At 44.8% G+C, this 21,735-nt stretch overlaps 1 protein-coding gene across 6 annotated transcripts in view; it reads right to left on the minus strand.

Annotated features, from left to right (window-relative positions):
- Window positions 1–21,735, minus strand: part of PKNOX2 (PBX/knotted 1 homeobox 2) — an 85,243-nt gene that overhangs the window by 39,453 nt on the left and 24,055 nt on the right. The window contains exons 2-4 of one of the 6 annotated variants that reach the window (XM_039564867.1): window positions 7,106–7,167; window positions 5,636–5,720; window positions 2,739–2,855 (exon numbers count right to left, since the gene is read on the minus strand). The exons of 1 other annotated variant lie outside the window; for it this stretch is intronic. The gene's annotated coding sequence lies outside the window, so the exon portion shown is untranslated. Of the gene's footprint in view, window positions 1–2,738; window positions 2,856–5,635; window positions 5,721–7,101; window positions 7,168–21,735 lie in introns of all 6 variants that reach the window. 4 more of the 6 variants (XM_039564868.1, XM_039564869.1, XM_039564866.1 and 1 more) reach the window with 4 other exon arrangements.

Raw genomic sequence — 21,735 nt, forward strand, 5'->3', positions numbered from 1 at the left:
TGAAAGGTGCTTCTTGACTTCTCAGGCCAGTGCAGGTCCTGCTGAGAGACTGAGAGACCTAATCTGGGTTACACTAAGTGCTCAGAAGGGCCTGAGTCCAGAACTCTTCCACCACAACAGCAGGTGAAATATTAATGGTTATTTCTGGTAAAGAATTTATGCTCATGCCTCAGAGGAACATGAATGGGCTGATGCCAAATACCTGTAGTGAACCTGGGATTTGATTTTCATTGGATTTGTCCTGGCATCATGATGAAAAAGCTCGTTTTGCACCAGTCCTTCATCCCTATAAAGACTTTTTTTTATCACACAGGAAAGACTTTTGTCATCTGGGCTTGCTGTGTGAACAAAACGTGAGGACTGGGGGAAAAGAGGCAGAAATAAGGCTCTGTCACTTAAAAGTGCTCTGATAGACTGGCAGACTGATTTTCATCCTTGGACGTGGTCAGGCCTGAGGTCTTGGATGCTGCATGCATGTAGGACAAAAACATTTGCAACTTCTGCAGAAATGATGCCACTTTTGTCCCCATCATGAAGAACACCAAGAGCCAACCCCACCAGGGACATCTCCCTGAACACCCTTGCAGAGAGAGAAAGGAGTCTTTTTGAGCTGGCACACACTTTTAGCAACTTCAAAAGGCATCCTTTGAAGTTTAGCAAAGGCCTTTGAAGTCCTCCCGATGCGAAAGGGAATGGAGGAGATGCCTCCTTCAAGATGCTCCACCACAGGCAATGCAAGGCAGCAAGATCCATGGTGTCCCAGGCGCTCATGGTTGTAATTCAGCAGCTGCCCGAGGGTCATGAATGAGACACCATTTCTGACAAGTCATCAATCCCCCCAAATGCCCTAAATCCTGATCTAGTCGACCTGAATAGCATCCAACAGCAGAGAGGGGAGCCCAGTATCCTGGGATGGCAGCCTGTACCCCGGGTGCAAAAAGCCAAGGGCATCCTTGTTAATAAAGATTTAATGAAGTGTAAGGGAATGCTAATAAAGCTGACATTTAGCAAAACAAAATTCAGGATTTTTGCACAAAGTGTAGGATTTTAAAGCAAGAAGGCTCTTCCCAGCAAGTCACTTTGTTTCTTCCATTGTGAGCGGGCCACAATGCTTCCAACCTCATCATGTCAATGCTGTTTAATTGTGACTACCATGTTTTAATAAACTTAATGCCAGCTCCTCTGACTTAGGGGGAAACCACAAACAGTGGAATCCCCAATAATGCTGAGTTTTATTGAATTATTTTTATACCTCACACTATGCCCAGCAGCAAGCTCTACTGGCCCCAAACTCCACACCCGTGGGGATAACCAAAGAAAAACCCAGTAGGTGCGAAAAACAGTACAAATGCAGAAATCAAAGCTCAAATTTCAGTTAACCCTTTAAGGAGCTCCAAGGGATGATCGTGATATACCTTTGCAACACCTGCTGCCATCTGCAATGAGGACTTTTGTGACAAAAACCTTTGGTGTGTTGGGGTTTTCCCCACACAGTGCAATTTCTGTAGCATCTCCAGCATCTGGGTAAGGGCTGCGGCCAAGTGTTGGGGATGCTCAAAGGGGCAAAGAGGAATACAGTATTTTCATTTCAGAAAAAAAACTGGTGATGCACAAACCCCACCCTTTCTCTGAGAGAGTAAAAGATTTGAGATGTGCCCACACACCCAAATATTTTTGTATTTGTGCAAAAGCAAAGCTGCTTTGAGGCAAAACACAGTTGGGAGAGACAGGTATTGGTGGAGCCCTGCTGTAGGTGACTCACATTATCCAAACAGGGCATGGAGAGAAATACTGGACATCCCCACCCCAGACATGCACATGTGAACACATCTGGATCCAGGGAACAAAAGCAGCCTCTCTCCACTGTGCTGATAAATAATGGAAAGGCAAAGTGCCCTGCAGAAGCAGCACCATACTGTTCGGCCTCGGGCGAGACGGAGGAAAATTCGGTACCCATGAGGTCTGGAACAGTGGGATTAATAACACATCAATTTTAATGCAGGGTGGCTTGTACGGTTTTTTCCCTTTTCCCTTTTTTTTTTTTTTTTTTTTCCTGCTTCACAAACAGCAAAGTGAATGTTTGAGCATCTCAGTGGGGGGTTAATGAGGACTCTGATTAGTTATTCAGATTTGCCGATGCTGCCTACATCCATCCTCGGATGGGGGAATAACAGGAAAGGGGTTGCAGAAAAAGCTCTTAGAGATGACCTGCTTGGCTTTCACAGCTCAGGCAGATGAAGGCTTTGAGGGGCCCATGTTACAGGGGTCCCCAACCCCAGAATCCTAGTGCCAACTTTGGGATGGAAAAGCATATTTTCCCATCATTTGTAGGGGATGGAAAAAGCTGCTGCACGTTCAGCCATGCCAATTCCTGTAAAGTTTCGGAGGAAAATACTTGGATTTTTTTCACATGAAAAAAAAAAAAGATTCTCGGCTGCCCTTAATAAAATTTGTGTGCAATTGTGGTCAGAAGTATATGGCCAAAAATGACGGGTGGATGGATGCAAGGATGCATGGATTCATGGATGCAAGGATGTATGGACACACAGAGTCATGGATGAACATACGTGGTGAAAAGATACATGGACACATGGAGGCAAGGGTGGAAGAAAGGATGGATCATCCTGTAAAAGCCACCACTGGGCTGCAACAATGCAACAACTGCTGCAGTATTTTCTACAGCATCCCATAAAAGTCTAACAGTGGTTTATGTCCTTGTGGAAAAGCAATGAGCTCACCTCCTTGCTCCTTGACCCAGGGACATTTTAAGCAGGTTGAGCTCACATCAGTATTTTAAGAAGGTGGAACTGCTGTATTTCAGGGTTGCTTTCCAGATTTAGGCTTTTGTTCTTCACCTGCATCAAAAATCAAAAGGGAACCTGAGAAAATAAATGGCAGGTGTCCAAAATGCTGCTGCAAAAGGCCTAAAGGATGGAGCCAGGGAGGTGTTTCATAGCATTGCAAAGGGGCTAATAAAAAAATATAGGCATTATTTTAGGATTGACTCTAGGATTCATTATTTCTTCATCAAGAAGAAATATTTGAAGGATGAACAGGAGGGTGAAGGCACTGTCTCAGTGGTAAATTCATCCTAAGAACACTTTATTTCTTCTTGGCTCTATTGACCCAGTTGGCTCTTGCTTTGAGCATCACTCAACCTAGCACCCAACTGGGGTTTGGGGGGGCTAAACTCCCTGGTCTTTGTGTCATTTCCCACAACACCTGCCAGAATCTCAGAGGAAAGACAAACTGGAGTTATCCTTCCTATTTCACGTTGAGGCACTCCATCCCAAACAGGCTCTTTTCCCAAGGACTGCCTCCATATGCTTTGTCTGGGTTTTAAACGGTGTGTTAATTGTTCTGAATTAACAGCTCCAGCTGGAGAAGCAAACAACCAATTTGCAACCTTAAGATAACACCCAACTTATCTCAAGTGATTTAAGTTGGGAGTTTGTTTGGTTGGTTGGGGGGGGTTTAGTGGTTTTTGGGGTTTGGGTTTTTTTTTTTTTTGAGGGGAAATAGCACCTTTCTGGTTGTGAATGCACTGTCCAGAGCTTGGCTAAAATCACTCCGTGCACCCAATCCACCCGGGGTGGCCACTGGCACATGGCCACAGAAGGAGGTGGGATTGTAGGACAAAGAGAAAAAATGAAAAATCTCTGCATTTCATTTTACTTTAGAGACAGGAAAAATATAATATATCCTCATCACTGCTGGGCAAACCACTGACTGCAGAAGGGCTAAGGGTTATTTTCTCCCCAACACATGGGGGTTTTTTATTACACAGAATCAGAGAATCCCAGAATGGTTTGGGTTGGAAGGGACCTTAAAACTCATCTTGTTCCAACTCCCTGCCACAGGCAGGAACACCTTCCACTATCCCAGGTTGCTCCAAGCCCCGTCCAGCCTGGCCTTGGGCACTGCCAGGGATCCAGGGGCAGCCACAGCTGCTCTGGGCACCCTGTGCCAGGGCCTCCCCACCCTCACAGGGAAGAATTTCCATTTACAGTTTGTTTCAAAATATTCAAGCTCTCAAATAGACCAAAAAAACCCGTCAGCAAAGCTTTTCAAGCTTTCTTCCTTTGCCCTCTTTCATCTTTTTCCCTTTTCTTTTTTTCATTTGCTGCTAGATAGAGGAAGGAAGAAGGAAAGACCATGATGACGATTTGTTTACAACACTGGATCTTCAACATGGATATATCAATATTTTTTTTAATTGTCATTTCAGCAATTTAAATCCTTTCTAATCTCACTCAGGGTGTGGGATTCAAGGAGGAAAGCCCACCCCTCTCTTCCCACCCTTCCATGCCTGGTTTTAAGAGTAGCCAATGGCACTGGCAGTGAAACAGACTCCAAAAGAAAATATTTCTATGATTATGACCGAGTGTCTGCTGCCAGATTGAGTGGAAACTCCTCTTGGTACCTGTCCTGGTTCGAGCCACGAGAGGGTTAATTTTTGCAGTTGCTGGGAGGGGTCAGGGCCAGGTTATTCTACACCACATCATTTTGGGGGGAAGGGCAGGAAAGGGACTCTCTTCCCAGCCGAAGGGAGCAGCTCTAGCTGCAAGGTGAGCATTTTTATATGTGAATCGCTCTCTTTTTTGGTACACTGTTGTTATTAACATTCTTGCTGTTACTGTTTGTTTTCTTCTCTCTTTCCTGTTTCCAGTAAATTGTTCTTATCTCAACCCATCTTTTTGATGATGATCTTTGCCTTTTGTGCCTCCAGTTCTCCAGGAGAAGGGGAGAGGAAAGGGGATCAAGTGAGTGGCAGCTGGTTTGCAGTCTCAGTAGAAGACTGAGACTCTGCAAACTCTATCCCTGCCAAGACTGAGTTGGGAGTCAATGTTCATCAACCCCCAACAGTTTTCCAAGAGCATCGGATAACTGGGGTCGTGGATGGGGTCACGGTCCTCCAACATGGTCTTCTGCTGAAGTTGGGGCAGTGTCTCCATTTTGTCTCCTTTTTCCAGAGAAAAAGGGGGTCTAACTGTGCCCTGAAGACACGAAGAAGGGCCATTAAGATGCAACAACGCATCCATCTCCAGTCATGGGAGGCACCTCCAAAATACAGACCCAACTCTGGGGCTGTGGGACTCAGGCAGCCTTGGATGCCCAGATCCCCAGTGCCAAGCTGTGCTACCTGATGACCTCCTGGCACATGGATAAAGTAACAGGAGAAGCGATAAATCACTTTGGCACCTTCCCTGGGCATGGCAGCCCTTGATAAAAAACCAAACCTCAAGGGAGGGAGTCTGACACCACACTACTCCCAGTGCATTCTGTTGCACACATTAATCCTTCTTGATGGAGAATTACAATTAGGGCTCCGTCTTAAGGAGATATCAGCAATCAGATATCTTATCAAATGCCACCTCAATTATTCAAATAATCCCTGGCTCTTAGATTTGGGTGCTGTTTAGGGAAAGCGGTCCGATTAATGTGCTGACACTTCCCCATCACGTCCGACATCCTCAACTTCATGTCTGATTACAGAATTTGCATTCAATTTAATTTTTTCCATCTGGAGTAAATGAATAATCCGAGTACCTACCCCAGCCTTAATTACATTTGTTAAATTAAAAACCTGGGATGTGAGAAATTTAAATGCATGTAGCTCCATGGCCAGACAAACCTGCATGTTCAACCTGCCGCAGCCCTGCCAGCTCCTGCTTCAATTTCTCTTCCTTCCCCACAGCCAGGCATCAAGGAAATTACAACTAGAAAACAAAAATTCTTTCTAAACGATGAAACAATAGATGATCTTTTGACATTTCCAGTGCTGTTTGCAAGGGAATGAGATAAAATGTAATAAATTCATATACTTCTGTGTGTTTCTTGGCTCCAGCAGCTAAAATTTCCATCTCTTTATGCAGGAGTCCTGGGGAGCAGAAATCCTTGATAATGCCAAACAATTCGACACTTTATTTTCTCTTTACTCCACACCATGCAAAACACAGGCTTCAAGCTGCCAGCTGCTGGGAGTGAAACCAGATGCCACATCCCTTTTCCATATGGAAACAGAAATCACCCCGTTTGGGGGGGTCCTGTGCTCCCCTCGGTCGCAGCCCTCCGTGACCCCAGGGCTGCTACTGGCACACAGCAAAGCCTCTCTCCAACAGCAAAAAACCACTATTTCAATGGTGCAGTTGTCGTTTTTTACACCCAGCCTGGCTCAGGCCAGATCCTTGTACCATCAGACTCAGAGAACAGGAAAAAAAATTTGCCCCAAGCCACCACATTTCCTAATTTTAAAATAAAGAAGGTAAACAGAGAGGTGTAAGTAAAACTACTGAACTTGATACATTTTTTAAAATTAACTTAGCAGAAGCTTGCTGAATTTCCCTTCTTCCAGAGGTGATGAAACTCAAAAGGCTGGAATTCATAGGTGGACTCAAAGTGGTGATGAGAAGAGTGTCCAAATAATTAAAGAATAATTAAACATTAAATGGAAGATAAAGCATTACCAGCTCAGACCATTTTAGGAGGAATATTTCAGATATTAATTGGAAATGGGAAATGTCAAATAAATATCTTTGGGTGTTGATCTAGATGTCAGCAGCAATGAAAACGTTGAGGAAAGTCTTTTCTCCACACTTACAAAGACTGAGTTAAATAACTCACATGTGAGTGAGTGCAATGACAACAATCCCCCAGTCTGAGAGACCAGTAATAAAATACGGTTAAAAATATTCAGGGAAAGCCACACTCAGGTAAAGTGAGACAGGTGAGAGCAGAATCAAAAATAGTTTTCCCTTTCCTCCCAGCATGCTTGCAGCTCAGACAACACTTCTGCACTCCCAGGGAGCTGGATTTGACTCCCCAGCCCAAAAAAATCCCTTCAGAGGGGTGTAATAGAGCATCCCCCCAGGCACAGCAGCCCTCAGATTTGGCCATCAGAGCAGGCAACTCGGATGCAGTCTAATGGACCTGCGGTTCCTCATCCTTCCTGACTTTCTTCTGCTTTGTTTGGAGTTAACAGTTATAGCTCCAGAGAAGAAAACATCATGTTTTAGCAATGAGGTCCCCAGCGAGGCTGTTTAAAAATTAATTAGTGCCATGCAATGTATTAGCGATGAATAGTAATTTTAGCTTTTGTACCTACTTCATTGCCTTCTACATGGTTGTTATTCCAGCTTTTCCATGGTCCTCCCAGCCAACCAGGACCTATACAGAGCATACCAAGGAAATTATTGGCTGTGTCTCCTGGAAATACCCAATCCAACAGCAAACACACACCCCAACATGTTCTCTCTGAAGCTTTTAAATAAATCAAGGTCATATTTGCTGAGCTGGCTGGAAGGTTGGGAACCTGCTCTGCTCACAGAGGTTCCAATCATCCCAAAACAGCAGCTGTCCAAGGGTGTGAGCCTGGCTAGACACCCCCCATAGCCCCTGAGCATGTTGTGGTATGGAGGAGGTTGTGGGTCGTGGCTTCATCCAGGAGGGAGGACAGAGGTCCTCCCTCCATGGACAGACATGGGCGGAGATCGCCCAACCCTGAAGATGGAGAACCTTCAAGGATGGAGGTCTGCCAACCCCAGATGTATCTGCCAGCCCCAAGGACGAAGATTCTCCTCTAAACCCAAGGAAGAAGATCCCCGTATCCCAAAGATGGAGACACACTCCCAACTCTGAAGGTGAAGATGCTCAAGCCTCAGGGATGGAGCTCCACAAAACACAAGGAAGAATCCACCTAACCCTAAGGTTGGGAATTCCCCCAGCCACAAGGAAGGGGATCTCCCAACCCTGGAAATGGAGATCTCCAAAACCCAAGGATGGAGACTCACAAAGTTCAAGGAGAGAGCTCCTAACCCTGAGTATGGGGATCCACCAACCCTGATGATGTAGATCCTCAAAACCCAAGTACCTTCACAACCCTGAGGATGGAGATTCTGCAGACTCCAAGGATGGTGATCCCCCAAGAATGGAGAACTTCCAAGGAGAGAGAAATCCCCTCCAGGACAAAGACCCTCCCAAACTTAAGGATGCAAACCCCATCTTCCCCAATCCCATGGAGGGCAATCACCCCCTGGGCCATCAGTGGCTGAAGTCTTCACCCCACGCTGCACGGAGCAGGACCCGGGGGCATTACCCTGGTCTGGTAATGGCCACCTCCCAAACTGCAACCCCAAACGAGCCACCACTGCGCTCCTTTCAGCAGTGAGTGAGGCAGCAGGGACCAAGGAACCTTGCTGTGTCGACTGCCTTCAGGTGGATTGTGGAGCTAAGGGGAATTTGCTGGGACATCTGGAATATATTCATTTTATGGCATGTTTCATATCACAGACAGGTACTTTGAAGCAGTTAAGTAGTAGCAGGGCAGCACGTCCCCATGGGTGGGCTGCGGTTTGCGCTTTCAGCCCGAGCTGCACCAGCATGACAAAGGGGCTGGGGAGACAGAGCTGACGTTTCCCAAACAGCTTTGTGCCTCTGGGGGCAAATCCAGCAAGAAATTAAAACCCAAAAGGCCAAAAAAAAAAGAAAAAGGGAAAAAAAGAAAGAAAACAACCCGCACATCTAAGTGATGTTGATCCCCCACATCAGGCTATTAACAGGCCCATCACAAATTGTAAATGACTCAGATAAATTAAATGGCTTAGCAACTGTGAGGAAAGGCCCTTCTGAAGATTCATTTGTTTCGCGGAAAAGAAATTATTCGGGAATTTTAAATCTTTTCCAGCAGCTTGACACAGACACCCTGTCAAGCCCACATGTTGATGCTCACGCAGCCCTGGGAGGCAGTCAGCCCTGAAAGGAAAAGTCAGAGAATCAGAGAATCCCGGAATGGTCTGGGTTGGAAGGGATCTTAAAGATCATTCATTCCAATTCCCTGCGATCAGCAGGGACACCTTCCACTATCCCAGCTTGCTCCGAGCCCTGTCCAGCCCGTTCTTGGGCTCTTCCAGGGACGGGGCAGCCACAGCTTCTCTGGGCAACCTGTGCCACGGCCTCAGCACCCTCACAGGGAACAATTTCTTCCTGATTTCTAAACCTCCTCTCTTTCAGTTCAGTGCCATCAAAGTCCTCTGCGAGCATCCAAAAGCAGGGGGATACAGGCACGTTCCCGCTGGCAAGCCACTAACGAGGCTGTGCCCCCTCCTAGCAAAACTATTAAAAGCCTCAGCCAATGAGGAGGTCTGAAAATGGGATGAATTGACCCAAAAAGCCCCCATGCTGAGGGAAAGCCAGCAACTGAGCTGCAATTAAAAAGGAAAAAGGGGGACAGTAACACGGGGCAAGAAACTAGGGTTGCAACCCTGGGTGCAGTGAGGTGCAGCGATGCCAAAAGCTGCAGTGATCCCCCGAGGCCCAGCGAGCTGCAGTGATTTACCCCCCAAAGCAGGGAGCCACTGCTTTCCTCCCGTGCTAACTCCTGAAATTCATGCGTTACACCTACCTGACTTCAGAGGCAAAGCCCAACTCCCCATTCACAGCCCTTTTAGCTCATGTAAAATTGAGGGGTTTTTCACCTTCAGACACTATTTCGCCGGCAGCAGCAACTCAAAACACCTTTTAATGGAAGTTCAGAGGTATAAAAGATGCAAAACATCCCTAAATTATTCACATGGTGTTTCAATCAAAGCCACACTATGGGATAAAGGGAAGGATCTGGTGACCCTGGGGATGTCTCCCCATCCCCGTCTAGATAGAAAAACCCTTCTTGCATTTATTGGGGAGAAGTGAATGGGGGAGAGAATAAAATAAAAGGGTTTCCTGTATCCAGAAAGGGCTGGAGAGTGAGGAATGCAAGGAGTACCGACTTTTCAGGTGCATCCAACCAGAGAATCCTGGTTGTACTTGCCCTTTGGCAACACTGAAGCTTTTCCAAACTTTTATAGCACCAGAGGAGTAAAATTAAAGTGTAGCATGGGAAGAGAAAATGCTAACCTAGAAATCCAGCAAGAAGGGATGGAAACAACAACAACAACAAAAAAGAAAATTAATAGGAAACTCAAAAATTATTATTTTGTATTTCAAATACAAGAGGTTTTCCAAAAGATAAAGCCTTGGAAGATATTTCTTCTTCCATTTTTTTCCTCTCTGTTTCGCTTCTTTCTGTTTCACTGAGCATCCAGGTGCTCCTGAGCTGGGATTTCCATTTCTCTGGCTCCTTCTTGGGGCAAAACCCCAATAGCCCAATACAAAAAAACCCAAAGCCCAATCCCAAAAGTAGGACACCAAGCCCTGCTCAATCCAACCTCAGTATGAGGCTCGCTAATTACCCCATAATAGTATTTATATGCTGCCGGCACACTCGGAAATGCAGCTCCTAACAACCGAGGTCGGCATCAATATTAATGTCCCGGCTTGACTCTCCATATGCAGGGACCAACAGGAGACAAAAAAACATCACAGCACAGTGAAAAGAGGGGCAGAAAAGGAATTTTAGAAGTATTTTTCTGTGTTTGGGCAGGAAGGGAGTGCTTGAGATTAAATGAGGGGAGCAGCAATAAGAGCAAATATAAGTTCCCATCTCTGAGGCATAAATCTTCCAGCACTGCAAAATTTTTCACCATCCATACGCCCTTCCTCAAACTTTGAGTCTCCCCACAGGTAGGAACAGGCCAAAAAAACTCATCTTTTCTTGTGATGGGAACAGGTTTCTAAAATTCAGGGCCTTCCCCTAACCAGTTACTCTAAGACGTTCAGCTTCAAATATTCACCCCTGCAAAATTCAGTCCTCTCTTGGTTGCTCATGCAAAACCCCAGGCTTTGGGTTGGCTCAGCTGGAAATGACCTCCCGAGAAGCATTTCTTTTCCAGTGATAGTTTGATCCCTACATAACAAGGGAGCATATCCCCCCAGAATCAATATTATATTGCATGCAAACATACACAGAATATCTGTAGAAATGTGGCTAGACAGGGCACAGTGTGGGTTGCATACATGTCTCAGCACCACTCCATAATTCGATTAAAAACCGTCTTTTCTTAATAATTTCTATGCAGAGACACTTGTCACACCAGGAGCATTAAGGCAGAGTTTAAATGGAGTTAATAAACTATTAATAGCCTGCAGTAAGGCTGTGATAGATTTGAGCTGCATGTGATCAGTACCCCTTGGTACCCATGGCCGTGCTCGGTGCACATCGATAAAAATCAGAGGTCTTCCATGGAAAATGCAGTTCCAGGAAATCTGATGTTTCTCGTGGAAAGATGCATGTTTGCAGGATTTTCTCCATCAGAATGAAAGCTGGCAGTTTAAGAGCAAGCATGGATGTGGCATTTACTCTGTGGACTGTCAGGTGCTGTGTCAACCCACACCACTGACATGCTAATTCATGTTGATTAATACTGAAAGAAAATGAACGGAAGCCATAAAGTTCATGCCCAAAAATTCAACATTAAGACATTCCCAGATCATCATTTTGCGGTACTTTCTTTCCATTGCAATTCGAGAATTTCCTTATTTTTAGTCAAATTTGAAGCAAGAAAAGGGCAAATCGTGGAAAGAATTTGAAAATAGATGCTCTACTTCCCGCAGCCACTGTGGTTATGAAGCCTTTACTGACACATTTTGAGCTGTTATTAAACAACATCAACAAGTAACACTGACCCTTCAGAGAAGCCCCAGCTCTGTACTGATGACTACAACAGCAGCAGGTAACTCATTAACCCTTCAAAGACCCAGCCCTGAGTTAATGACTACAATGGCAAAGAATAAAATGTTGATCCTACAGAGAAGACCCAGCCCTGCATTGATGACTACCCTGTGCAGAAGCAGGACTCAAGCCAACTGCCTAAAGACTGCCATAAAAATCAAATGCCACTATTAAGTGATTTCAGATATTGCAAGAAATCCCCAGAGACTAATTATAACCTCGTTTGGCAATTTGGGTGGAAAGCACACTCTGCAGTTGTAGCCTTGGCCATCAATTCTGGTCAAACTTGAGATCTTTCTAAAGAGCCATTGTGTGACCCAGTGGAAATGGCAATTTTTCATAAGGAATTTCCCCCAAAGCTTAAATTGCCTCTTTATTAAATATTTCTTAGTTCTAACTTGTGGAGAGAGGCTGCGAGGTCTATTCCAGGAGGAGCAGTCTGTGAGAAAAAGTCAGAGGGTAAAAGCTTATCAGGGAAAAAAAGTGAGGTTTTCCACTTGAGATGCTGATTGGAACCACCTGAGGACCCAAAGATAAACTCTAAAACAGGAGGGGTTTGTTTTTCTTTATTGGGATGATGAAAGAAGAACCATGAGAAGCAGTAACACCTTCTTCCACCTCCCCCAGCTGCAGATGGCCACCACCTTTTGGGCATTCCAACCCAAACCCTGACAATCCACTACAAGACTCTTCCCCACCACTTCCAAGAGAGATGAGTGAAAGGAGAGCACCTTCCTCCAACCTTTCCATCAGCATCAGAGGAAACACCTGAACACCAGAAACACCTAAACCACCACACCTTGCAAATCCCTCCCTGCCTTTCCCCTCCCCGATGGCTGCTTTCCCCAGAGGATCCTCCAAGACATCCAAAACCTGCTCAAAATCATGACCTGCCAAACAATTAACTGAAATCAAACAAGAAATCGAGTTAATTAATAAATTGGGAACTACTGAAAGTCAACACGCCACACAATCAACTTGCCACAGGCCGCCTGTGCCAGGCATGGCTGCTGTTTCAGTGCTCCGTGTTTTCCCCCACTGGTTTCCCATGAAATGGGAGCTGCAAGGACTGAGAGAAATAAGAGTAATTTTGAGGGTTGCTGCAGCTTTTCAGCTCTCTGATGAGATGTTATTGGCTGATCTCCTACACAGCTGCTCCCTGCTGAATAGACACATCCCACCTCCAGTGCCGTTGGCCATCAACCAATGTGGGAATAAAAGCAAGTTTTGGGGTTTTTTTTCCTGTTGATGTGAATTATTTGGGGATTTTTTTATTTCTGGTTAAGGAATATGTGGTGATTTATCCAGAACTGCATTTAGATGGAAAAATCCCCTCTTTGCTGTCTCATCCCTGCCTAAGTGGCAGCTGCAAGTGGTCCAGTGCAGTGACCACCATCCTACAGCGAAGTGGGTCAGGACTATTTAATACCAAAAACTGGGGAGAAATGTTGTATTTCTTCAGCAATAAATGCTCCTTTTCCCAAAGTGCTAGTTCAGAATGGAGAAAAACATTCAGTTTTGAAATGCCTCAATGAAATTTAATTTTTGGTTTGAATCAACAGCTTCACTCAGTGCCATTTTAATGCTATTTTATGCTGAAATGTCAATTGGAAACTAACATTTTAAAATGTCAAAACATTTCACGTCTGCAGACGGTGCCGATAGTTTTTTGCTTCCATGTGTCCAAACAGAAAACGCTTTTGGAATTTTACCATGGGAAGAATAAAATTTTTAGATATAGATGTATTATATATATATATATATAAAAATCAATATTTTGACTTCTTGGAATGAAAACAAAGTTAAAATATAATATTTCCTCTAGGATGCAAACAATATTTTCTGACAAGCTGTAATCACCAAAAAGCAATCTGAGCCAAATGTTTGCTACCATGGTCTGTTATAGCTCAATGGAAAGAGAAGAGAAAGAAATTTTTGATATTGTAGGCTCTCTGAACTCTTTTTTTGCCACTTATTTCCAGGGTGCAGGAAGCTCCTTCCACCATACAGAACCGTTTCCAATGCACTGATTTTCCTTAATAGTGGGGAAAACAGCCTCAAAAAAATGATGATTTTTCTCTTCTAGAAAAGGAGAACTGGGGGGGGGGGGATTTGAATTTTGAGGCGATTTTCCCTGTATTTTGCACTGATGACACCTTACCCCCAGAACTGGAGAGGAAATGGAACTGGGAGGTTTTTGCCACGCTCATGCCGGCTGCAGGCAGCACGTGCACAGAGCGTGGGGGGTTTATCCAATATAAATGCAATTATCCAGTGATCTAACCTTTTAAATTCCTGTGTTGCCCATGTGTTACCAGAAAAAAAACTAATGGAAAAAAAATAGGAAAAGAAAGCAAATAGAAGCCAAGCAATCCACGGCAGTCACAGTAAAAAAAAAATAAAAATAAATAGAATTTTACTTATTTTCCTGGATCCAGGGGCAGGGTGTAAACACACAGTGCTGTAAAATGGGATGAAAACGGGTAGTTTTGGAACCATTATTGGCCAAGTTTCTTGTTCCAAATCTCACAGCTCCATCATCCTCGACAGCACAGCTCAGCCACCCTCCATCACCTTTACATCTCCTCCAAATTTCTATTTTTCTCATTTTTTTTCCGAGCCTGGGCTACAGCCCCGCGCGGGGAATAAGCGCAATTATCTCGTCTCGCCACATTTTTCCAGCTCTGCCTGAGGTTTAATTAAAGCCAAGTGAAAAACACAGAGGAGCAGCACTGGGTTCTGATATCACCCCACCACATGCGGCGGGGAGAGGGGGAAAAATGGGGGGGAAAAAAAAAAAGGGGAAAAAAACCACCTCCTTCATCGTCGACTTTTTAATTTAGCAAACCTTCCTGGATATTGCTCTTTCACCACATTTCCTTTAAAAAATACATATATAAATATCTATATATGTAGCTATGCAGGTGCCCATGAATATATGGACACCAGGATACGCACGCACCCTATCTCTATAAAATATATATATATAAGTGTAGCCTAATCCCCTGTAATCTCCTTGAATTACACCTCAACCACCCTCCTCACAGGTGACCTTTCCACGAAAGGCTGTTTCTATGCCAACAGCATTGTTTGAGTCAGGCAAGAGAAAAAATACGGCACAATAATCTGTAATTTTTCCTTAATTCAGTGTTTTCACCCATGGTTAGGAGCCAGTTGATGTTAGAAACACCCTGGTCACAGAAAAAAAATACTAAAAATTAATTAATATCTAGGATTTAAATATTAAAGGAGAGCGCAGTAACCTTGACCCAATTTAGATTTTGACTAAACTTCTGGAATTGTTTTTTCAGTGAAATTCCCCTCACTTGGGGGTTTAAAAGCAAAATCCTACAGTTTTAAGGTCCTTTCCATATTAAAATCTGCAGTTCTCTCTCCTGCTCCATCTCATCTTGCCAAAACAATCCACAGGTATCAGTTCCTACCATAAGTCCAATTATGGAAAAGTCAGAAAATCTCAAATTTTTTCCATTTTTACTGTGTTTTGGGGAATTCCACCAAGTAGCTCATCTCCAGTGGGGAAAAAAAAATAAAATTACAATGCATAACAGATCTGAAATGCTTGAGAAATTGTTATAACATGCACCAAGCCAGCAAAAAACGTCAGGTAATAAGTGGTTATGAGATCTGACTGAGCAAAAGCAGCTCAATATAAATAATTTTCCAGAGAAAAAGACTCTTTTGGGGTCTAGATAATGTTACTGCATTTAAAATTTGCGACATTTTCCCTCACTTTTTGCAGTTCCTGGAATTCCAACTCAGCCCATAAAACTCATCCCTAAGCAGAGCCTCTAACAGCGATACAGAGAAAGAAAAATGAGATTTTGCCAGCACAAGTTCTGGGGTTTCGGTGTATTTTGGAGAGTGGCACCAGGAGCCATTGACTGTTGGGTTGAAGTATCCCCAAAATTGTGTTTGTCTGGCTTGCTGAGAGAGGGACAACCTCCAGATCCCTGCATATTCTTCCTATTGGCTGGTGGGGATTTATTTCTGTTTTTCTTCTGACCCAACCCCAACATCTTCATGGGTCCCAGGAGGGAAAATATTTCCCAACAGATCCATCTCACAAGCACTGAACCAAGAGGATAAAAATACCGGTTGCCATGGGAACATAAACTCTGGAGTTTGAAAATACCAGAATTAAACCTTACACTAATTTCAATCCTTAAATCCCTGTTTTTGCATCTGTGTTTTGGCGGGTTTGAGGGTTTTGGAGCAAAAAACCTCAGTTTCAAGACCTCTGCCAGGGTTTAACATCCTTACAGTATTTTCCCGCAGCTGGATGCATCACCAGGATTAAATTTATAAACTTAAAAATCTAAATTCAGAATTAAATTTAAAATATAAATTATTTTCTAATTCAATAATCTAGGTAACTTTTAAATTAAAAACAAGGATTAGTCCTGGCTTGTGGAATCACCTCTCACCATCCAGCCTTGGAATCAGACCCACAGATACTTCCTAGCGTTGGGGATGAGCTCATCATCCAGGGCCAATAGATACAATATCCATTTCTGCATCTTTAAAAAAAATGTTTCTGAGATTTAATTTTATTTGCTCAAAATACACTGCAACCAGTTAAGAAATATTAAATAATAATAATCAGGCCCCAGTGCTAATGATGCTCAGGCAGCAAATCCCCTGTCCAGTGGCAGCAAGAACTTCAAACAGGTTTAAAGCAACTTTTGGAGTTGGTGTTGAGTGAAATTGCTCAGCCCAAATAGGTAAAAGCCACACTCAAAGGAAAATAAATAATGTTTTACTTATTAATAAGGAGTAAATCTGGGATCACAAGCACAGGGATTGGTCACCTAGGAAAAGCTGAGTGATAATAAAAGGATCACAAGTTAGAAGGGGACGTCCATATTCCCCATCACAAAGGAAGATTCCAACCATTAAACTTGAGTTTCCAAAGGAAAAATGGAACAGGGAATCCATTCCCAGCATCAGAAAACCACAGAGTTACTGCAACAACAATAAACTCACTCTACACCGGCACCAGAGGAGTGCTGAGGGTTGGAAGGGTTTGCCATGGGATGCCATGGGGTGGTTTGATGTTTTTCCACCACAATCCCACGTGTTTGGAGCTTTGGAAGCACTGAATCCCTTCAGCCATCTCTGTAACAAGGGTTAAGTTTCCTGCACAATTCAGGCTGATGCTTCGGACTCCCCCCAAGTCCCAGCTGCAAAACTTCAGGTGACAGAGACAACGTGGCACCCTGGTGATGCCACAAATAACTATTTCCACTGTCTTTTCTCCCAAAACAAGGGGGTGCTGAGTAATTTCATTTCTCTAGAGGACCAGGCCACAATCCTGCTGCATTTTGGAGACTAACTCTGGTTTTGGGGTGTTGTGGATGTTAGTAGGACACTCCATCGGGTGTAGAAGCAACCGCGGGGATTTACTTACCCAGGTGACGCCTTCCTTTGGCAGCAATATGCCCCCAAACCCCCACAAACTGGGGGAAAAAACAAGCCTCTGGGCCCAAAAAGGGTGTTTTTCACCTCGAATTCCTAGCTGGGAGAGGAGGCCTGGCTGTTTGCATGCCTCCACACTATTAAAAAAAAAAAAAAAGCATGAAAAAGCAAAAGCAAAGCAAGAAAAAGGGGAGGAAAAGCAAAACAACAAAAAAAAAAAGCAAGGAAAAGGTGTGGGGGGAGAGCAAGGAAAAGCAAGGAAAGCGAGGAAAGGTGGAAAAAAAGCAAGCAAAAAGCAGGCTCGTTGGTGCAGTTTGGGAAAAAGAGGCTGGAAGCAGCCTCGCAGAGCAGCCTTCCCATCGCCCCACAATCCCTCGCTGGCCCCCAGTGGGCTTGTGCAAACAGCATCGGAGCGGCGAGCGGCCGGCGCTGGCCACGCTCCTCCGGGCTGGGATTTTAAATAAATACGGGAAAGCAGCGGCAGGCCAGGGGCAGGGGGAGAGGCTGGACCCCCGTCCCGGCAGGGATTCTGCGTCTGGAGGATGCTGAGAGGTGGATTTGGGGGAATCTGTTTCGCCCGCACGCGTGAAAAAGATGATTTTCCACATAGCGCAAGGAAGGGTGAACTTGGTTTTCAAAGGCAAAGGGAGTGGAGGGATTGTGTATGGTAGTTCAGAATTAATTTGGGGTTTTTTAGTAATCCAGGCAGAAATTCAAGTTATGATTATGGCAGAGGGAGAGGGGGGAGGCCACCACATCACCTAATGCCACTATGTATCTTATATTATATATTTTATATCATATAGCATGTTAGATATGTTTTATATTATAGATTAGATTTGTAGAAGTTCAGATGTTCTCTAGTATTACATGTTACAAACGTTATATTTTATATATACTACAGGTTAAATAATATATTAGAGTAGTATGTATTAGTTATCATTCCAATAATAGATCATACATTAATCTATTTTCTATCATATTATATGGTGCTTATTATAAAATATGGGAACAATAAATTATTTAGTCTCTATTATTTCCTCACATGGTTATAAATCTATGAGGTGATGGGAATAATGTATATTATGTATTATTTGAATGCATATTATCTATCATTCCCATATATTATTTGTCTGATGTGAGATGTATCAAATAGATGGATTTATATATGTGTGAGCTTCAGTATTTTCTTGGCTATTTAGTGGGGAAAAGGACTTTTCCCAGCAGTACCTGCTGAGAGCCAGAGGCAGCCCACTGGGACCACTGGAAAAGCACTGCAGAACACAGATTTGGGGGAGATGTGGCCCTTGCACAGCTGCAGAAGGGAAGATGCTGACAGCTGTTTGCCACCCCTGGCACTGGACCCACCTCTGTCCCCCCACAAAACTCAACTGCATCATTTCAGAGATGCTTTTAGTGGCAAAAAAAAAAAAAAAAAAAAATTTCCCCTTACTGAGCATCAATCTCACAAAAAGGAGCTGAAATTTGGTGCCTTTCCCCACCCTGAGTTTTTACCTGGACCTGGTTTTCAGGCCATCCCAGCTAAAAAAGAAGTCAATAAAGTGAAAATGAAAAGCTATTTATTAGGATTGATAACAATCATTAAAACTGGCTGGGTAGGAAACACCATTCTGCTCTGGAGAAGGAAGAGGGAAAAATGCAAATTCTGCATGAAAAGAAGATATTTCCCTAATCGCCCCAATCAAACGCTGGTGCAATTATCTGTGGCCAACCCAACGGGTTAAAATTATCCTCTTCATCTCTGGACACAGTGAGGAGCCGAAAAAATGTTTCATTTTAATAAAAATGAAATCTGGACCCTGCAGAAAGCAGCTTCGCTAATGACGTGTTTACACAGAAAAAGACAATTTCTATTTAATGGTGATTACTAGAGAGAAGAAATTAAACTTCCCAGAGTCTATGGGTTAGGGATAATGGGAAGAAAGTTATTGAGGGTGTGTAAATCAGGAGAGCTGTATGTGGGAACGGCCACGCGTGCGGACAGCTCGGCACACATGGCTCCGCTTCGCCGGCTCTTAGAGGGCTGAAAGGGATGCGTTTTGCTATGCAGATTTATGTGCCGATGTGTTTGCATATATGCAAATATCTGTGCGCTGCAAACGTGCGACGGCACGGGGAAAACTGGGAAATGTGCGTGGCGTGCAAACGTGCACCTGGAAACGCACGTGGAAACAGGCAGAGCCCAAGAGGCCAGCGCACACCTGCAGACAGGCAGAAACGCAGAACATGCGAACACACGCGGCACACGCGTGTGCAAACACACACACAAACACACAAACACACAAACACACACAAACACACAGTGCACACACAAAGCCGGAGCTGCACGTGCCAACACACCCGCAGCCATCCGGCAAAACCCGTCCTTCCCGCACCCCAAGCTGTCCAGGCCCTGCACCGCGCTCCTGCGTGTCCGGGGGGATCTTGGGATCCCACTTCAGAGTTTAAAAAGTGCAAAATAGGGTTTGATCGTGAAGCCGTGCCAAATTCCAGTTTTTGGCTCCCCAGGTGAGCGGTGCAGATCCTTTCTATTCATTTTATTTTTCTAATTAATTTTTAATTATCATTCTCTTTTGAAATTATTTTTGTCAGGATAAAAATTATTAAATTTCTTTCCAAAGAAGCCAAGACAAGATCTTTTCACACCCATCTCCCGCCTAGGATGAATTAAGTTTTAGGGTTCCTCTTTGTGCCAAAGCCATTTCCATCCCGCGCCGACCTGTGCAAACCCATCCTGGGGCAAAATCACTCCAACGTCAGGCTTTAATGTCTGCTCCTTTCTAGAGCAGAGCAAACATCTGCAGAACAAGCCCAGATGCGAGCCGTGATCCCCCCCTCCTTCAGGAATTTCAGCTCCGAGGCACATAATAAGGCAACGTCTGGGATGGTTTAATAATAGTAAAATTAAAATCGTTCCCAAAGCAGAGTGAAGGGCACACTCGCGAGGAGGTTTGCAAAACAAAAACGAGCCCTGAGCTGAAGTCTCGGGGGAACAGTTGGATCAGAGGAACAGTAAACAATGCACAGAAATGCAACTTAATTATCTTTACAACCCGAGTACGCTACCGGCTGCCGCAGTTTTCCATGGATGTGGGAGCAGAGAGGTGCTGGCATCCCCACGCTGAAGCTGGAGCATCCCCAAAAAGCCAGGAAAAAAAAGCCTCTTTTTGCAAAGTTCTGCTTGAATTTTCAGTCAAGAGCTGAAAATGGCAGAGCTGATGTGGGATTGGGGATGCTCATCCTGACTTCTTATTCAGATCGGTAAAACACAAGTTGTTGGTAATTTTTTGGTCTTTTTTTTTTTAAGAAAAACAAACTCCTGGCTTGACCTTGTCAGGTCTCACTGCATACATGACCCCTAGGCCCCCTGCATTAACACCAGCTGGGGAACTGCTACCACTCTCCTGCTGGGATGATCTCCCATGAAAAATTGCTGCAAAAAATGGGAATGGGGAGAAAAAAATGCCCATTTATATATATATATATGTATTTACATATATCAGCTGGAAATTGTGTTAATTTAAACTGAGGGTGCTGATGAGGAGCAAAGTGATGTTTGAAATCAAAGCATGGGAATGGTATCAAGCCAGGGATGCTGGAAAGGACCAAATCAAGGATGCTGAGCAGGATTAGTTCAAGGATACAAGAATCAATCCATGGATGTTGGCTCTTATCAAACTAAAACTTCCAGCTAAATACAAAATGAGGATGCCCACAAGGGCCAGAGCAAGGATCTGGCAAAGATCACACCAAGGACGTTCACTGCCTTCTGCAGATCAGGTTCAAGAACATCCAAGGAACCTGAAGGTGCAGAACTCCATGGAAGCTGGTAAGATGCATCCACTGGATGCACTTCCTGAGGGAAATGGCAGAGAAAGTGGCCGAGCCACTATCCATCATGCTTGAGAAGTGGCAGTCTGATGAAGTTCCCACTGGATGGAAAAGGGGAAACTCCTCTCCCAGAGGAGAACTTGGGGTGCTGGTGGGTGAGAGCTGGACAGGCCCTGGCCCAGAACCGCCCCTGTGCTGGGCTGAGCCCCCAGCGTGGGCAGCAGGGAGGGGGGGATTCTGCCCCTCTGCCCCGCTCAGCTGAGACCCCACCTGCAGAGCTGCCTCCAGCTCGAGGGTCCCAGCACAGGAAGGACCTGGAGCTGCTGGAGCCAGGCCAGAGGAGGCACCAGGATGATCAGAGGGCCAGAGCCCCTGTGCTCTGGAGCCAGCTGGGAGAGCTGGGGGTGCTCACCTGGAGAGGAGAAGGCTCCAGAGAGAGCTCAGAGCCCCTTGCAGGGCCTAAAGGGGCTCCAGGAGAGCTGCAGAGGGACTGGGGACAGGGGCTGGAGTGACAGGATAAGGGGGAATGTCTTCCCAGCACCAGAGGACGGGGTTAGATGGGATCTTGGGAAGGAATTGTTCCCTGGGAGGATGGAGAAGCCCTGGCACAGGGTGCCCAGAGAAGCTGTGGCTGCCCCTGGATCCCTGGACAGGATGTACCAGGCCAGGTTGGACAGGGCTTGGAGCACCCTGGGATAGTGGAAGGTGTCCCTGCCCATGGCAGGGAGGTGGAACTGGATGATCTTTAATGTTCCTTCCAACCCACACCATTCTGGGATTCTGTGACAGTTAAAATTAAACCAGAGGTCCTGGCTGGGCCCAAACCAGGGATGTCAGCTGGG

The sequence above is a fragment of the Corvus cornix genome, chromosome 24 (assembly GCF_000738735.6).
Source record: "Corvus cornix cornix isolate S_Up_H32 chromosome 24, ASM73873v5, whole genome shotgun sequence".
Classification (NCBI taxonomy): domain Eukaryota; kingdom Metazoa; phylum Chordata; class Aves; order Passeriformes; family Corvidae; genus Corvus; species Corvus cornix.